This window comes from Leptodactylus fuscus, chromosome 7 (genome assembly GCF_031893055.1).
Source record: "Leptodactylus fuscus isolate aLepFus1 chromosome 7, aLepFus1.hap2, whole genome shotgun sequence".
Taxonomy (NCBI): domain Eukaryota; kingdom Metazoa; phylum Chordata; class Amphibia; order Anura; family Leptodactylidae; genus Leptodactylus; species Leptodactylus fuscus.
The window spans coordinates 47,861,259-47,879,657 of record NC_134271.1 but is presented as its reverse complement, the minus strand read 5'-3'; positions in this window follow the sequence as shown (position 1 = coordinate 47,879,657).

Below are 18,399 nucleotides of genomic sequence, written 5' to 3'. Positions count from 1 at the left end.
GATACGCGCATCTACACATAGTTCCACACGCCGAAGGATTAGATACGCGCCTCTTCACACAATACCACACAGGGGAGGATTAGATACGTGTGTGTGCACACAGTATCACACTTTGGAGGATTAGATACATGCCTCTGCACACAGTACCATAAGCCAGAGAATTAGACACGCGTCTCAGCACACAGTATCACACGGGGGAGGATTAGATACGCGCGTCTGCACACAGTACCACACGGGGGAGGATTAGATATGCACATCTACATACAGTACCACATGCCGTAGGATTAGATACGTGCGTCTGCACACAGTACCACATGCCGGGGGATTGGATACGCGCATCTACACACATTACCACACGCCGTAGGATTAGATACACGCCTCTTCACACAATACCATACAGGGGAGGATTAGATACACGTGCTTCACACAGTTGTACACACCATAGGATTAGATACACGCATCTACACACAGTACCACATGCCGTAGGATTAGATGTGCGCGTCTACACACAATACCACATGCCGTAGGATTAGATATGCGTGTCTGCACACAGTACCACATGCTGTAGGATTAGATACGTGCATCGACACACAGTTCCACACGCCTTAGGATTAGATACGCGCCTCTTCACAGAATACCACACAGGGGAGGATTAAATATGCGCATCTGCACACAGTACTACACACCAGAGGATTAGAAAAGCGCGTCTGCAAACAGTACCAAATTCCGTAGGATTAGATACGCGCCTCTTCACACAATACCACACAGGGGAGGATTAGATACATGTGCTTCACACAGTTGTACACACCATAGGATTAGATACACGCATCTACACACAGTACCACATGCCGTAGGATTAGATATGCGTGTCTGCACACAGTACCACATGCTGTAGGATTAGATACGTGCATCTACACACAGTTCCACACCTTAGGATTAGATACGCGCCTCTTCACAGAATACTACACAGGGGAGGATTAAATATGCGCATCTGCACACAGTACTACACACCAGAGAATTAGAAAAGCGCGTCTGCACACAGTACCAAATTCCGTAGGATTAGATACGCGCCTCTTCACACAATACCACACAGAGGAGGATTAGATACATGTGCTTCACACAGTTGTACACACCATAGGATTAGATACACGCATCTACACATAGTACCACATGCCGTAGGATTAGATGCGCGCGTCTACACACAGTACCACATGCTGTAGGATTAGATACCCACGTCTACACACAGTTCCACATGCCGTAGGATTAGATACGCGCCTCTTCACACAATACCACACAGGGGAGGATTAGATATGTGCATCTGCACACAGTACCACACGACCGAGGGTTAGATGTGCGCGTCTGCACACAGTTACACACGCCGAAGGATTAGATACATGTGTCTACTCTAAGTACCACATGGGGAGGATTAGATATGCACATCTGCACACAGTTCAACACGCTGGAGGATTAGATACGCATGTCTTCAAATAGTACCACCGCCAGAGGATTAGATATGCGTTTCTACACACAGTATCACACGGGGAAGGATTAGATATGCGCATCTGCACACAGTACCACACACCAGAGGATTGGTTATGCACATCTGCACACAGTTCCATACGCCGGAGGATTAGAAACGCGCATCTGCACACAGTACCATACGCCAGGGGATTGGATACATGCGTCTGCACACAATACCACATGCCAGAGGATTGGATACGTGCATCTGCACACAGTTCCACACACCAGAGGATTAGATAAGCAGGTCTGCACACAGTACCACATACCGTAGGATTAGATACGTGCGTCTGCTTATAGATCCACACGTCAGAGGAATAAATACATGCATCTTCACACAGTTGTACACGCCATAGGATTAGATACACACGTCTGCATACAGTACCACATGCTGTAGGATTAGATACGCGAGTCTACACACAGTTCCACATGCCGTAGTATTAGATATGTGCCTCTTCACACAATACCACACTTTGGAGGATTAGATACAGGCCTCTGCACACAGTACCACATGCCAGAGAATTAGATACGTGTCTCAGCACACAGTTCCACATGGTGGAGGATTAGATACGCGCATATGCATACAGTACCACATACCAGAGTATTAGATACGTGCATCTGCACACAATACCACACACCAGAGTCATTAGATACGCGCGTCTGCACACAGTTTCACTTACTGGAGGATTAGATATGCGCCTCTTCACACAATACCACACGGGGAGGATTAGATATGTGCATCTGCACAAAGTACCACACCAACAAGGATTGGATACTTGCATCTAAACACAGTACTACACGGGGAAGGATTAGATACAGCTTTACTCCAGGTATCCATAACAACTGATCACAGGTTTTTCAAAGACATTCAAAATGAGATACACATAATCACATGACGCTTATGGACATACACACAAACCACATACAAAATACACCAGTGCAAAATTGGACAATTCTTATGGGGCCACTACACAAACATAACATGTAATATACCCGTGCGAAGCCGGGTCCTCCCTCTAGTATAATATATATGTACTTCCTTGTAGGGTTAAGAGTGGACCGTCTGGATTCAGTGACTAGTACCAACATAAAGGGTTTCAACATGATAGTTTCTCGTGATTGCCCTATCTTGCATGACCTGATTTATTCACATTCCCATGATAAAATTCATAGCAGGGGTTCACAAGATATGTACTAGAATGCCGGAAAAAAAAAAAAAAAAAGAAAAGGTAGTCATACCCATGGAATTGAGTTTGGATTGATAGGGTTGTCATTTGAGGAAATCCAATTGATATCATTGTCAAACCATAAGCTAAAATACTCTAAATACCTTTTTTTACTCTGACTTTCCTTACAATCATATCTCAGGAAATATCTGAAGATATGAAGATAAATTTACCCTGAGAAGTAATGTGTCTATATCTATAAATCATGTATTGATTCCTTGTATCTGGATTATTTCCATGCTAAGTTATTTTTATGTAAAGGATACTTTTTTCGCAGCCCTTATCTATGATGCAACCTTACATAACTGAATATAAAATACTGGTCAATTCTTCCCAATGCTGCAGGAATCAATAATACATATAAAGTGCCATATACATCTAGTAGTACGACTAATACCCTAATGAAAAGCACACATATTATCCATCACAATTGACATTCACAATACATTGTCTTGATACAGAACATGACACACTTAATGGTGATTCCAAAATCCTCTAGACAACCTAGACAAAGAAACATCCAAGTGTCTATGTGTTCAACCAAGTCCCTGAACATCTGGAGGTAAACAATGATATAAATAATCTCGGGATACAGTTGCATCAGTAGAGCATGCTAGACTGTGTACTGTCTGAAAGCACTGCCAGATCTGGATAATGAACATGTCACACAACACAGATACTGAGCATCTCTATATGTTTCCTGTATATTCCAGGTGTCACACTGCCGTACGGAATCTAATAGAAAACAGCTAGAACAGTCCACATTTAATATACCCATAGGCACATTATCATGTATGATAACAATTCAGTCTAGGGCCAAAGTTCCCATGTGCTGTTCCATTAACAAATTCCATCTTCTTTGAGTAATTTCTTTGGAGAATAATTGAGAAACAATTGGCTTGAATGTTAGTGTTGATCGGTTTTAGACCTAAACTTGGTTTAAGAATTATATGTAATAAAGACATTTCTTATCTCTTAAAGGGATAGACAGTAGTCTCTTTTCAAACAGAAGTTGGCCCATTATGAGTTTATTGCAATGAGTCTGACTTGACTAAGTTTGGATGATGATGATGATGATTATATGTACTGTTGGAGGTATTAATGTCTGACCATACAAGTCTGTTAAGAGGTGACTGTTATATCATCACTGGTGGAGGAAGAGACCAGTGAATTTACCAAAGGCAGATAATGGTATATCATAGGTATTCCCCACTGTAATAAGTATTCTGAGCTGCTTATAATTTTCTTCTTTCTCCTTACTTCCTTTATTTTCAATTCCTAATATGTGAATCAGCAGATGAGTCTACCAATCACATGACTACCAGGAAACCATTCGGTGATGGGGTAAAGGATGAGCCAGGTAAGTAACTGCGCCATTCATTACATAGCAGTATGGGCCGCACTACAGGAAGAAAGAATGAAAATATCTCCGGAGTCAAGCGTTAAAGCATAATACATTGAAAGCATAGGGAAAAAAGCCTCCCATTGATTTCAAGTCAATGGGAGCTGCTTTTTACGCGCTCATTCTGAACGTCTTTTTACGATCAGAATGAGCGCAGCGTTACATCGTGTGAAGGTTCCCTAAATGTTATATCAATATTCATTGTCCTACCCACCTCTGTTAGTAAGTAACCTCTTCCACTCTCCTTTAAAACAATGGCCCATTTCCCCTATATGGCTTAAGCTACTCATGAAAGTAAGGGGATGGTTGGACTGTCCCAGATGTTTATGTAACTGTTATGGTCAGCAGGGTTTATTTAAAAAAAAAAAACTAAACAAATGAAAACCCTGTGGAGCCCCCTGGGCTTCTGAACTGCCAACACCTAGTGTGAACACTGTCTGACAGTTGATGTCACTGCCAGCTTAATTAAAGGACCAGGTGTGCTCTGTTAACAATTCACAGAGCCCTGTGCAGTCAGAGCAGCCGCCCAAATAAACTAACTGGCTAGCCAGAACTCCTGGACTAGCCAGAGACAAACTAAACCCAGTGTGATGCTGTTCCATCCAACCACCAAGGCAACTACTGCCAAGCCCACTTCCAGTGACCCCAAACTGAGAAGGGATGCTAGCTAAAGCCACAAAGTACTATCACACAACATACATGGCAGCATGCTGCCTGACTAATAGTGACATTGCTGACTCAGGGAAGATTACTAGCTAGGGCAACTAAGGTTTACAGGCTGGAACCCATACATACATACACACACACATACATACATACACACATACATACATACACACATATACACACACACACACACACACACACACACACACACACATTATTTCAGGTTTCAGAATGTGATCATAGAGCGCCGGGCATCCAGACCAGCCCCCTTATATAGGCAAGGGTCGGTCACCAGCAAATAGCCCAGCTGCCCAATCTGAGCGTCCATAGGTCGACAAACCAGTCCATCAAAGACTCGACCACACCCGGCTGTTGCAAGGCAGGTTAACCCCTGCAACCCTGGACTGTACAGAAGAACAGGCAGCGACGCCCATCTCATGGCCGCAGCTTCTGCACAATCCTAACAGTAACACATTATCCTGACCAGGATTTGCTTGGAAATTGTGTTCTCCATTGGAGCCAAATGGTAAATATAATATGATATTGATAGATTTAATGGTTCTCTAAGCTTTATGCTTAATGGGATAGCCTAGTTTAGAGAAACAATTCCTAATAAGAGAAGTATGTGTTAGCATGGTCTGATTTACTGATTGTCAACCCTTATCTACTGTACCATCCTTTGGTTGAAGCAAGCTGCCCAAATGACTGGCCATCTGAATGTTGGGTTACCTGACTATCAAAGACTGCAGAGCACACAAGATAGAAAATAGGACTGGTTTTCACTGCTTCTATCTTCTCTGATTCTTTATACTTATGAGTCAACAAACACTGCATAGAGATCAGAGGGCAAGAGTAGCATCAATGCTGGCCAGATGATTTCTTGTATAAAGAAGCAGCTTCTAGCTCTAACCTGACTTAGCAGTGACAATTATCATTGGATTATGACTGAAATCCCCTGTAACATCCCCAAAAAATACCCCTTAAAATAATTGTGTATTTTCTGAATTTTAGGGAAGTATGGGAAATTTAAAAATTAATCAAATAAATAAAAAATAAATAAATAAATAAATATATATATATATATATATATATATATATATATATATATATATGTGTGTGTGTGTGTGTGTACAAAAACTAGTAAAACCTGCCCCCCATCCTACATGTACAAACTCAATTAATTTAAACTGTACATGTAATATATGAAAATAAATATTAAAAAATGAGAAAAAAATACATATTAGTGTTTCACCAGAAAATCGCTAGATTTTATTAAACAAAACAGAAATCATATTTTTACAAGCTATACGTTTAATTGACCTGAAGCGGTTTTATTAAAGTGAGAAGAATGTGACATTTGTCATAAATGAGATGCAAAGGCAACAACTACAGTTCATCATCATACATTACCATTCAAGGGCTGCAATACCCAATACAACCTATGGACAAGAGTGGCGCTATTTGTAGAAAAAATGGACAGGCTCTTGTATAGAATCTTTAAATGAAATATACATCCTATTACAATAACCTGTTCACATATATTGTTTTTAATATTAATCTCATACTAAACACACTGAAACATTTCAGACTGTCAGTTTCCCTCACTTGTACAGTGTTCATGGTAAACTCTTTCCAGACAGGGGACCGTAGTTATTGCTTCTCTCATAAGAAGAAGTGGACATGAGTAAAGTTTGAAATCTGGAGAGTCATTTCAGATGCTAATAATATTCTGTCTCGTATGCACCAACATCACGCTTGTGAATTATTTATGAAGATGGCAGTCTTTATTTACCGTTAGAATAGAATGGACTGACTTTTTTTTCTTTATTTCAAAAATAGTAAAAAAAAAAATATTTTTTTACAGTGATTTAGTTGCAATTAATTATCTTATATTTTAAGTTTTTATTTAATTATGTTTTGTATTTTTACAGTGAATTGTGATAAGTTTAACTAATTCAAACTAATTAAATTAAATGCCAATCTCTGGGAGCTGTACATTAGATACAAAACCAGATCATGTATTACATATAACAATACAGGGCTTATCCACCATGCTCAATAGCAAAAAACCCAAACTGTCTCCAGACAAAGACCCCTATAGGGGCTCTCTCATTTTAGCAACATCTTCAGTTTACACAGCATAGGAGATAAGTTGTAGATTGGTGGAGGTCTGACTGCTAGGCCCCCACTCATCACAAGAACAATAGAATTTGATTCCCTATTTTCAATGGATCAGTGGTCTGACAAGTGCATTCATTTCAATGGAACCACCAGAGATAGAAGAAGTACCGCACTTGGCTATCTCCAGCAGTCCCATTGAATTTTATGGTGTAGATTTGTGAGTGTCTGGTCAATGCTCAATTCCTCCATTATAGTTATTAGTTGGGGTCCAGCGATCTGACTCCCATGATCTGCAACTTATCCTGTGGATAGGGGATAAGTTACTAGGATGGGAAAACCTCTTTAAAGCATGCCTTTAATTATAAATAAATAATAGAGATGAGCGAACAGTAAAATGTTCGATATTCGATATTCGTTTCGAGTAGCCCCTCAATATTCGACGACTGGAATCGAATATCGAACCCTATTATAATCTATGGGGGGAAAATGCTCGTTTCAGGGGTAGGCAACATTCGATCAAATTATACTAACCAAGTCCACGAGTGAGGGTCGGGCTGGATCCTCTGAGAAGTCTTCTCCGTGCAGCGTCCCCGCGGCATCTTCCGGCTATTCATTCACTCTGCCAGGCATTGGGTCTGGGCAGAGCCGACCGCGCATGCCCGCACTACAAGCGGACATGCGCAGTTGGCCCTGCCAGGCCTGATGCCTGGGATCTTATCTTATGGTAGAGTTGGAAGGGACCTCAAGGGCCATCGGGTCCAACCCCCTGCGAGTGCAGGTTTTCCTAAATCATCCCAACTATATGTTTATCCAGATTCCGCTTGAAGATTTCCATTGATGGAGCGCCCACCACCTCCCGTGGCAGCCTATTCCACTCTCTCACTACCCTCACTGTCAGAAAGTTTTTCCTAATGTCTAATCTGTATCTCTTTCCCTTTAGTTTCATCCCATTGCTTCTTGTACTTCCTTGTGCTAATGAGAATAGGGTACATCCCTCTGCACTGTGACTACCTTTCAGATATTTGTAGACTGCTATTAAATCTCCCCTCAGCCTTCTCTTCTGCAAACTAAACAATCCCAGTTCTTTTAGCCGCTCCTCATAGGACATAGTTTGCAGACCTTCCACCATTTTGGTTGCTCTTCTCTGGACTTGCTCCAATATATCGATGTCTTTCTTGAATTGAGGCGCCCAGAACTGTACACAGTATTCCAGGTGTGGTCTGACTAGGGAAGAGTACAGCGGAATAATGACCTCTCTTGATCTAGATTCAATGCTTGTCTTAATACATCCCAGAATTTTATTAGCCTTTTTTGCAGCAGCACCGCACTGTTGGCTCATGTTGAATTTGTGATCTACTATTACGCCCAAGTCCTTTTCCCCTATGCTATCACTTAGTTCTATTCCTCCTATACTATATATGTTTTTTACATTTCTGTTACCCAGATGTAGAACTTTGCATTTGTCCCTGTTAAATACCATTTTGTTCGCCTCAGCCCATTGTTCCAGTGTGTCTAAGTCCTTTTGAATACACTCTCTCTCCTCTCTAGTGTTGGCTATTCCTCCTATCTTCGTATCATCTGCAAATTTTATGAGTTCCCCAATAATTCCATCGTCCAGATCATTTATAAAGATATTAAAAAGTACTGGGCCCAGAACAGAGCCCTGCGGCACCCCGCTTTTGACTTTCTTCCAGTTCGATGTGTAGCCATTTAGTATTACTCGTTGTGCCCGATCATTAAGCCAGTTGTGAATCCACCTAACTGATTTTTTGTCAAAGCCATACTTAACCTTCTTATTGAAAAAATGATTATGTGATACTTTATCAAATGCCTTACTGAAGTCAAGATATACTATGTCCACGGCATTCCCTTGGTCCAACCATTCAGTGATTTTGTTGTAGAAGGAAATCAGGCTAGTCTGACAAGATTTATTGGTCATAAAGCCATGCTGGCTCTGGTTAATTAATGCCTTCCCATCCAGGTACCGAAGTAAATGTTCCTTGACAATTTGCTCAAAGATTTTTCCTGCTATCGAGGTCAGACTTACCGGCCTGTAATTTCCTGGATCGTCCCTTTTCCCCTTTTTGTAGATGGGGACAACATTTGCCCTTTTCCAATCTAAAGGGACCACTCCTGTTTCCCATGACTTACTGAAGATTATAGCAAGGGGTTCTGTTATTTCCTCTGCTATCTCTTTCAGGACTCTAGGGTGTAAATCATCTGGTCCTGGGGACTTGGTTTCCTGTAACTTGGCTAAGTGCTCTCTTACCAGACCTTTGCTTATAGTCAGCTTGGAGTCCTCCTTCCCCTCATCTCCATCACCATTAATGTCGATATTTCCATTAGTTTCTTGGGAGAAGACGGATACAAAATATGAATTTAGTAGCTCCACCTGCTGTTCCACCATGTTAACAGTTTCTCCTTTGTCATTCTTCAGGACTCCAATGGTCTCCTTCACTTTTCTTTTGCTTTTAACATATCCCCAAAATCCTTTTACCTTACTCTTTGCCTCTTTTGCAAGCTTCAATTCGTGTTCAGCCTTAGCTCCTTTGATGCTTGTCTTGCAGAGTCTGCAGACTGCTGTGTACTCTTCCTTAGGTATAGTTCCCATCTTCCACTTTTTGTATGTTTCCTTTTTCCTTTTTAGCAGATTATGTAATTTTTTGGTTATCCATCCTGATATTTTTAGGTGCTTCCCATTTTTCTTCCTTCTAGGTATTGTTAGTTCCTGTGCTTTAATGATTTCCCTACGGAAGATTTCCCACCCTTCATGTGCATTTTTGTGCTTAAGAATTTTGCACCATGGAATTCTGCTAACCCTTGCCTTCAGGCTCTTGAAGTTTGCCCTGCTAAAGTCGAGCCTTGAAGTCTGTGTCTTCTCAGGTCTTCTTCTTCTTGCAACCCCAAACTCAAGTATAGCATGATCGCTGAATCCCAGTGTCCCTGCTACCCGTAGTCCCTCAACCATGTGCTCTTTGTTGGTTAGGACTAGGTCCAAAATGGATGTTCCTCTCGTGTTTTCTTCTACTAGCTGGGCAATGAAGTTGTCTGCTAGAGAGGATAAAAATTTGATGGAGCCTTTACTCTTGGCTGTGTGGGTTTCCCAATGAATGTCAGGGTAATTGAAGTCTCCCATGATCACTATTTCATGTTTCTTTGAGAGCGTGGTCATTTGCTGTGAAAAAATCTCATCCATGTCTTCTGTCTGTCCTGGTGGTCTGTAATAAACGCCTAGTATGATATCCTTATCATTGTTTTTCCCTTGAATTACTACTTAAATAATGGCAGAGTGAATGAAGAGCAGAGTGAATGAAGAGCCGGAAGACGCCGTGGGGAAGCTGCACGGAGAAGACTTCTAAAGGTAGGAGAAGAACCAGCGTTGATTGGCCGACTGTATAGCATTCGGCCAATCAATGCTGGTTCTGCATCGCACTTTTCCATTCGAATAGTGAGTGGTACTCGATCGAGTACGAGTATTTCGAATATCGTAGTATTCGATCGAATACCTACTCAATCGAGTACTACTCGCTCATCTCTAATAAATAACTTTTCAGAAATGAAAACTACAGATTATTATATGAATGTTTGTAATTTATCTTATTAAAGAAATATTTTCTATTTCACTCAAATAATAGCTGTTATTACACTCTTATATCCATTTATATGCTTTAAACATGGCTAGGTTGTAGATAATAAAAAAAAAATAATAATAATAATACTAATAATAATGGGAGGTTCTAATAATAGAGGATGTTAGTCTTAGGTCACTGAGCGAACGAGTACGAAACAGAGTACGAGTTGGGTGGTAGACAGAGATCAGGGAGGAAATGTAGGGAGGTGCAGCATTATGGAGAGCCTTGTGGATGAGAGTAATAACTTTATATTTTATTCTATAATGAATAGGCATCCAATGTAATGACTGGCACAGACCAGAGGCATCACTGTAGTGTCTAGACTGATAGATGAGCCTGGCCGCTGCATTCAGAATAGATTGTAGAGGGGAGAGTTTAGTGAGGGGAAGACCGATAAGTAAGGAGTTACAGTAGTTAAGGCGAGAATGAATCAGAGAGACAATAAGTGTCTTTAATATATCTCTAGTAATACAAAAAGAGGCTAAATAGATATGGAGCATAATATCAATCAGAAACAAAAAAAAACAAAAAACCCCAAAACAAACAACCCCTGACGAAGTCTGTGTATACAGATGAAACGAGCGCGGGCCGTAGTGGTGGTGAACCCAGGTATACCATAACTTTATGTCCTTACCTTTCCTTGAGGGATTTTTCACTTGTATCCTTTAACATGGTTGTCACTTACTTACTCTTAGGGGTCCATGAATCCTTGCACTTACTTCTTTAACATGGTTGGTATTCACTTAACTACACTGTATTGTTGCTTACCCTTTTGCACAGTAATTTTGTATCAGTTCTAACATGATTCTCTATGACACTAATTGACTTTTTACCTCACTTCCTCATGGTATGTGTCTATATTTATTTGGCTATATATTCCTGGGTCACTCCACCCTTTGGAGTTGTGATTTGGTGTTTTATGGATATTATTTCCTTGTGTCCTCATCATTTTTTGTATGTATTTACAGTATATGTCTTTTAACCCCTTAACGCTCTGGTCAGTAATAGTACGTCCTGGCAAGTAGCACGTTCGCGCTCAGGTCAGTACTATTACTGACCAGTAATGGCGCCATTAATAGCTCCGCTCCGATCGGCGGTATTAACCCTTCCGATGCCGCGGACATCGAGAGAGTTTTCTGCCACATCACCCCCCCTGGGCACCCCCCGCGGCGAGATCGGGGGGTGCCCTGATGAATTTTATGTAGCCCGGGGTCTGGTTAGTGACCCCGGGCTGCTAGGACCCCTGCTTACCTGGTGATCCTGCCGTGATGCCCGGAAGTGTGTCTCTGCGTTTGCAGAGACACACTTCCTATATAGCCTGCAATACACGTGTATTGCAGGCTATAGTACTGGACCAGCAATCAGAGTATTGCTGGTCCAAGTATAGTTCTAAAACAAATTTAAAAAAAAATGTAAAAAACGTGTAAAAAATAAATAAAGTGTGTGAAATAAATAAATAAATAAATTAATAAAGCCCCAAAATTCCCTTTTTCTATAGCAAATGAGTTATTAAAAAAAAACACCTAAAAAATAATAAAAACAATGCATATTTGGTATCGTCGCGTCCGTAACAACCTGTACCATAAAACTAAAACATTATTTCACCTATATAGTAAATGTCAAGAAAAAAAAAACGGGAAAAAAATGCCGGAAATAATGATTTTTTGCCATCTCACCTTAAAAAATATGCTATAAAAAGTGATCAAAAAGTCGTATGTACACCAAAATAGTACCAATAAAAAGCACAGGTTGTCTCGCAAAAAATAAGCCCTCAACCAACTCTGTCAATTGAAAAATAAAAATGTTACGCATCTCAGAAGATGGTGATGCAAAAAACATTGATTTATGTCCCCAAATGGGTTTTTGTTCGGCAAAATTACTAACACATAAAAAAACCTATAAATGAGGTATCACCGTAACCATACCGACCCGCAGAATAAAATTCACATGATACTTATGCTGTACACCATGTGGAAAAACATTTAAAAAGTAAAATGCAATGCCAGAATTGATTGATTTTTTTTTTTTTTTATCCAGCAAAAAAGAGTTAATAAAAAATAGCCAATAAGCTATAGGCACCCAAAAATGGTGTCATTACAAAATGCATCATATCCCGGAAAAATAAAAGCACTCATATGGCCACATCAACACAAAATAAAAAAAATATAGCTTGAATAATGTGAAGACAAAAAAAAACCAAAATCGCCAAATGCATCAGGAGGGGAATATATAAGTGGTGCGAGCGTATATCAGGGTACAGACCAGTTTTGCAGCTTACAAGAAAAAAAACAATAGAAGAGACCCCCAAAGTGACCCCCCAATCATAGGAGCTACTGGGACATAATAGGGAATTTGGTGCTCCCAATGTCCTCCGCACCGCTTACATATTACCTCTTCACCATCCACTGTGCATTCACGTCTGGGATACTAATACTCACTAAACCCCCTGATAAATTCTTTGAGGGGTGCAGTTTCCAAAATGGGGTCACTTTTGGAGGTTTCCCACTATTGTGCTACTTCTAGGGCTCTGTAAATGCTACATGGTATCTAAAAACCATCCTTATGAAATTGCTGCCCGAAATCCCTAAATGTGCTCTTTGATTTCTGAGGACACGTATTGAGTCACGTTACACAGAAGGGCCACATATGGGATATTTCTACAAACTGCAGAATCAGAGAAATAAATATTATGGTATGTTTTGCTGTTAACCCCTTCTTTGTTACGGAAAAATGTGGTTTGAAATGGAAAATGTGCATAAAAAAGTGACATTTGGAAATTTCACCTTCATATTGCATTAATTCCTGTGAAACACCTAAAGGGTTAATAAAGTTCCTATATACAATTTTGAATAGTTTGAAGACTACTGTTTCAAAAATGGAGTCATTTATGGGTCTTTTCTATTATATAGGCCCCTCAAAGTCACTTCACAACTAAATAGGTCTCTAGAATACAAAATCTTTAAATTTTCTTGAAAATCTGACAATTTGCTACTAAAGTTACAAGCCTTCTAACTTCCTAGAAAAGTAAAAGGACATTGAAGAAACAATACCAATATAAAGTAGACATATGGGAAATGTTAATTAGGAAGAATTTTGTGTGATAGGACTGTCTGTGTTTTCACGAGAATAACAGAAACTTTCAAAATTGATAATTTTATGTAATTTTCAGTACATTGCCCTTTTTTTTTAACAAACAAACGCAAAGTATAATGAGCAAAATTTACCACCAACATAAACTACAATGTGTCACGAAAAAACAATCTTGGAATCACCTGGATAGGTAAATGCATTATGAAGCTATCCTCACATAAAGTAAAAGATGTCATATTTGAAAAACAGGGTCTGTGCCTTAAGGCCCAAAGTACCCTGCGTCCTTAAGGGGTTAATAGAACGTCAATAAAATATTTACATTTTATATGAAATTTTTGACGTGGATGTTATTTTCTGATTGATATATCTCTGGTAAGGAAGGGACGTATTCTGGAGATGTTTTTGAGGTGGAGATGAAGCGAACGTGCGAGTGATTGGATATGTGGGGTGAAGGAAAGGTCTGTGTCAAACATGACCCCGAGGCAGCAGGCATGCTGCCTAGGAGTTATAGTAAGGCCTGAGATGCCAATGGATATATCAGGTACAGATCTATTAGATGGTGGAAACAGTAGTAGTTCAGTCTTAGAGAGATTTAGTTTCAGATAAAGCGAAGACATGATATTTGAGACAGCAGAGAGATAGTCACTGGTGCTCTGTATTAGTGCAGGGGTGATGTCATGGGAAGATCTATATAATTGGGTTAATCAGCATAAAAAAGGTACCGGAAGTCAAATCTGGTGATCATTTGTTCAGTGGGGACTGTGTTGAGAGAAAAGAGCAGGGGGCCTAGGACTGAGCCCTGAGGAACCCCAACAGCAAGGGAAAGGGGGGAAGAAACAGAGCCCACAGGTCATCCTTGAGGTCAACTGAGCGGAGCATAGTGATGAGGACTTGATGGTCAACAGTTTCAAATGATGCAGAAAGATCCATAAGACAAAGAAAGAAGTCACCATTAGATTTAGCCGTCAGGAGATCATTGAAGACTGTTGTGAGAGCCATTTCAGTAGAGTGCAGAGCGCGGAAACCAGATTGTAAGGGGTCAAGAAGAAAGTTAAAAAAAAGAAAGCGGGTTAAATGAGAATAGACTAAGTGTTCTAAGATTTTGGAGATGAAGGGGAGGTTAGATACAGGTTGATAGCAGCACAGGATGGGTGAAAGGAGGTTTTTTTTTTTTTTAAATAGCGGGCAGCTAGTGCACAGAATGAGGCAATAAATCACTTAACTATCTGGCAAGAAAATCCTCCCCACCCCCATCCCTTATCCATAGAGTTTTGTGAATGAGGTGAATACGGAGCTAAATATAGTGTAATAATATAGTGTAATAATGGACCCGTGGACCCGTGAATTCTCATCTGGTAGTAAGGCTTCTGTGGAAAACACCTCTTAATGTAAAATACAGTGATGGAAATGTATTTTCTGCACAATTTCAGGTGGATAGTTCAAGATGGTGGAGAGGTATTAGTTGCAACTTGACCCTGCTTCTTAATTAAGCTATAATGCCCCTCTGTCACATAAGAAGACAAGAGTACTATATGTGGTAAAATGGTTAGTGGGCCCCCTGTTATGGATTTAAAGTTGGGATTCAAGTCTGCACAGATACATAAACCTCCATGTGCTTCTGTATTGATTTTTTATTTGCATTACTTCTATATGCAAACTCTGATATGGTGCTTGAAGGCAGACACTCCCTTTATAGTAATGAGGAGAATTATTCTAAGTTTAGTAATAACTTAAATCTAATGCCTGAAGAAATTTATTCTAGACTACAGTTAAAAATCCTACATTAAAATATTCCATTTAATTGATATATGTATTGAGAATCCAACATGTTACATAAATACAACAGGATGAAAAATAACCTGGGGTGTATGTCATAACTAACAGATAGCACACGGAGCCATTCCTGACCATGAATTTCACAGTACAGTCTGCGGGTTGACAGTCCGGGCTGCTAAACATGAACCTGGACTTATTACTCTCAGATTTTGCAGCACAGCTTCCATTCATTGTGTCACCCATACACCGCCCAAGCATTCACAGCATCCGGGTAGCACACGGTCGCATGTAACCAGTTTAACTCCTATTCCATGAACTCCTTAAAATCTATAGCACAGCATTTTTATGGCCCTGCAAGAGTATCCCAAGCAGACATGAAGTGGATTGAACTTCCAGTCCTAGCCATTTAACCCTTTGATTGCTGTGGTCAGATATGACCACGTTTCGATCAAGGGGGGCTCCCTCATCCAAGGTTACATAGTTTCCACGTGACATGATCCGGGAAAAGGGAGCCTCTGTGAAGGAAATCAAATATGAATTACATTGTAATTCATATAAAAAAAAATAATTTCTCCTACATAAGACAAGGTCCCTCCAGCCATAATAATAAAAGATAAGGATATGGCTGCTGAAAAGTGGGGATAGAGAATGAAATAAACACACTGGTCATTAAAATCCAACCAGGCCTGGTCATTAAGAGGTTAATGAAATAACAAAAACATCATCAATGGATCCATAACTGTCAATGCTTGCAAGCTTAATAAGATAATGAGAAAATATGATTAATATTGGTCGGGATCCTGAGGTCATTAATGTTTTGGCAGTGAAATGTGTGTGTGTGACTCAACATGTTTGACTTCCATTTGCAGTTACACAGAGGGTGGTGGAGACAAGGGTGTTCAAGCCATGAACTGGATTTGACACTATGTATACAAGGGACTACAAGTAGGTACTTGTATCTCCCTGTGAACACTGACAGGTTACAAGGATCTCATCAAATAAGCAAATGTTACACCGTACGCTTCAGCGCTACTGTAAATAAAGATATCATGGCAATGAGGATTAACTGAAATTAACCTCAATTTCGCCCTAGCATTAGTTCTGGCCTAGCTTTATCATCTTTGATTTGAGGGCAGGCTGATATGTTTCTATTGAGTCTTTACCTCTTGAATCAGCAAATTTAGTTATCAGCTGAGACAGCGCTAAGAAGCAATAACGTGATATTATGCCGGGGGAAAGAATATATATACGTGTTTAGCTATAGAATAGAAGAAGTAATAGCACGGTTCTTCTCTAGGACTGAGATGAGAGGCAGCAGCCTACAGTCACATGAACCCAGTATAAAGGCAAGTAGGCAGCCACCTATGGGGGTCATTGGGATTTATTAGTACTATAAAAATGAGCTTTATTCACACTGTTGAATGCTTACAGTAACAGACATTATTATTAGAGATGAGCGAACACTGTTCGGAACAGCCGTTCCGAACAGCACGCTCCCATAGAAATGAATGGACGTAGCCGGCACGCGGGGGGTTAAGCGACCGGCCGCCGGCAAAGTGTACGTGCCAGCTGCTTCCATTCATTTCTATGGGAGCGTGCTGTTCGGAACGGCTGATCCGAACAGTGTTCGCTCATCTCTAATTATTATTACTCAGTTTCTGCTGGAATGTCCGCGTAAAAAAAAAAAATAATTTAATGCAGGTTCATTCCAGCAAATATGACAGAATTACAACAAAAATTTCAGTGTAAAGTAGTATTTTTAATAAAAACAAAAAGTAGTTTTTTCTCTCAGAAAGCTGCATGCAGTTCTAGAGCAATACCCTGTGAAATGACACCAGCGTAGCCATACGTTCTCTGTGGTGTGAGAGTATAGCAGCTACTCCATAAGGTAATCCTTTAATAGTCCCACTATGGGGAAATTCAGTGTGCTACAGCAGCATGGAGAATACAGTAATATATTACAAGAAAGATCATATACAAGCTCAGAATAGCAGATAGAAAATACTAGGAGTCATAGCAGCTAAAAAGAAAAGAAGACTTCAGGATCATTTAGTTCTCTGTGCGGAGTGATCTTCTCCTAGCCTGATGTTGATTATACAGCCTGACAGTGTTTGGGAGGAAGGACCTCCGATAACGCTCCTTCTCACACTTGGGGTGAAACAGCAACTCTATTAAAAAAAAAAAAAAATAGGCAACCAAAGCTCTGTTGTCATTGCCAATGTACTGATGGGAAGGTATAGGGGGTGCTCCTCATTCTAGCAGCTGGTGGGGGTCTACTGGATAAGCTGGAATACCACTTTAATTCTCAATAACAATATCGACCTGGTAATGTATATAGATGATTCTGTGAAAAGGTTATATACACTGTTTCTCTAGAATTTTAAGATTTTTGCAACTATTATGGGGAGGGGTAAAAACTATTTTATCATCGCTACAGAATATCTTCTCTCCTTCACTGCCCTGGTTATCATTTGTACAATGTTAACTGTTATACTCATAAACTCCATGGAAAACATAAGGTTACATAGTGTAACAGTGCCAAATAGTGAGTGTTCATCAAACAGTAATTGCTTCTGCTTTTCAACAGGTTGCCTAAGACAGGATTATAAATTCAGTCCCCTGATATTTGCAGAAGGAGCCTGTTTTTACATGTAGACATTACATCCCACTGTCACTCTCATATAGGCTTTGTATTAGAATACAAGACAGGACATGCCTACTAGAAAAGAACAAACTGCCTTGCCAAGCAAATATTGTATATTCCTATAAGTTTATTAAGCAAGTCCTTGTACAATGTGGAATCACATTGAACAGACCCCATGCCAGCAGACGTGCACATTTCAATGTGAACTGCCAGTAATAGAGACTATTTATGCACATGATGGGAGAATTAGGCTATTTTCACACTTTTAAGTTCAATTTATACAGATGACATTGCTGTATAACTAAGAAGATCATAAAGATCAGC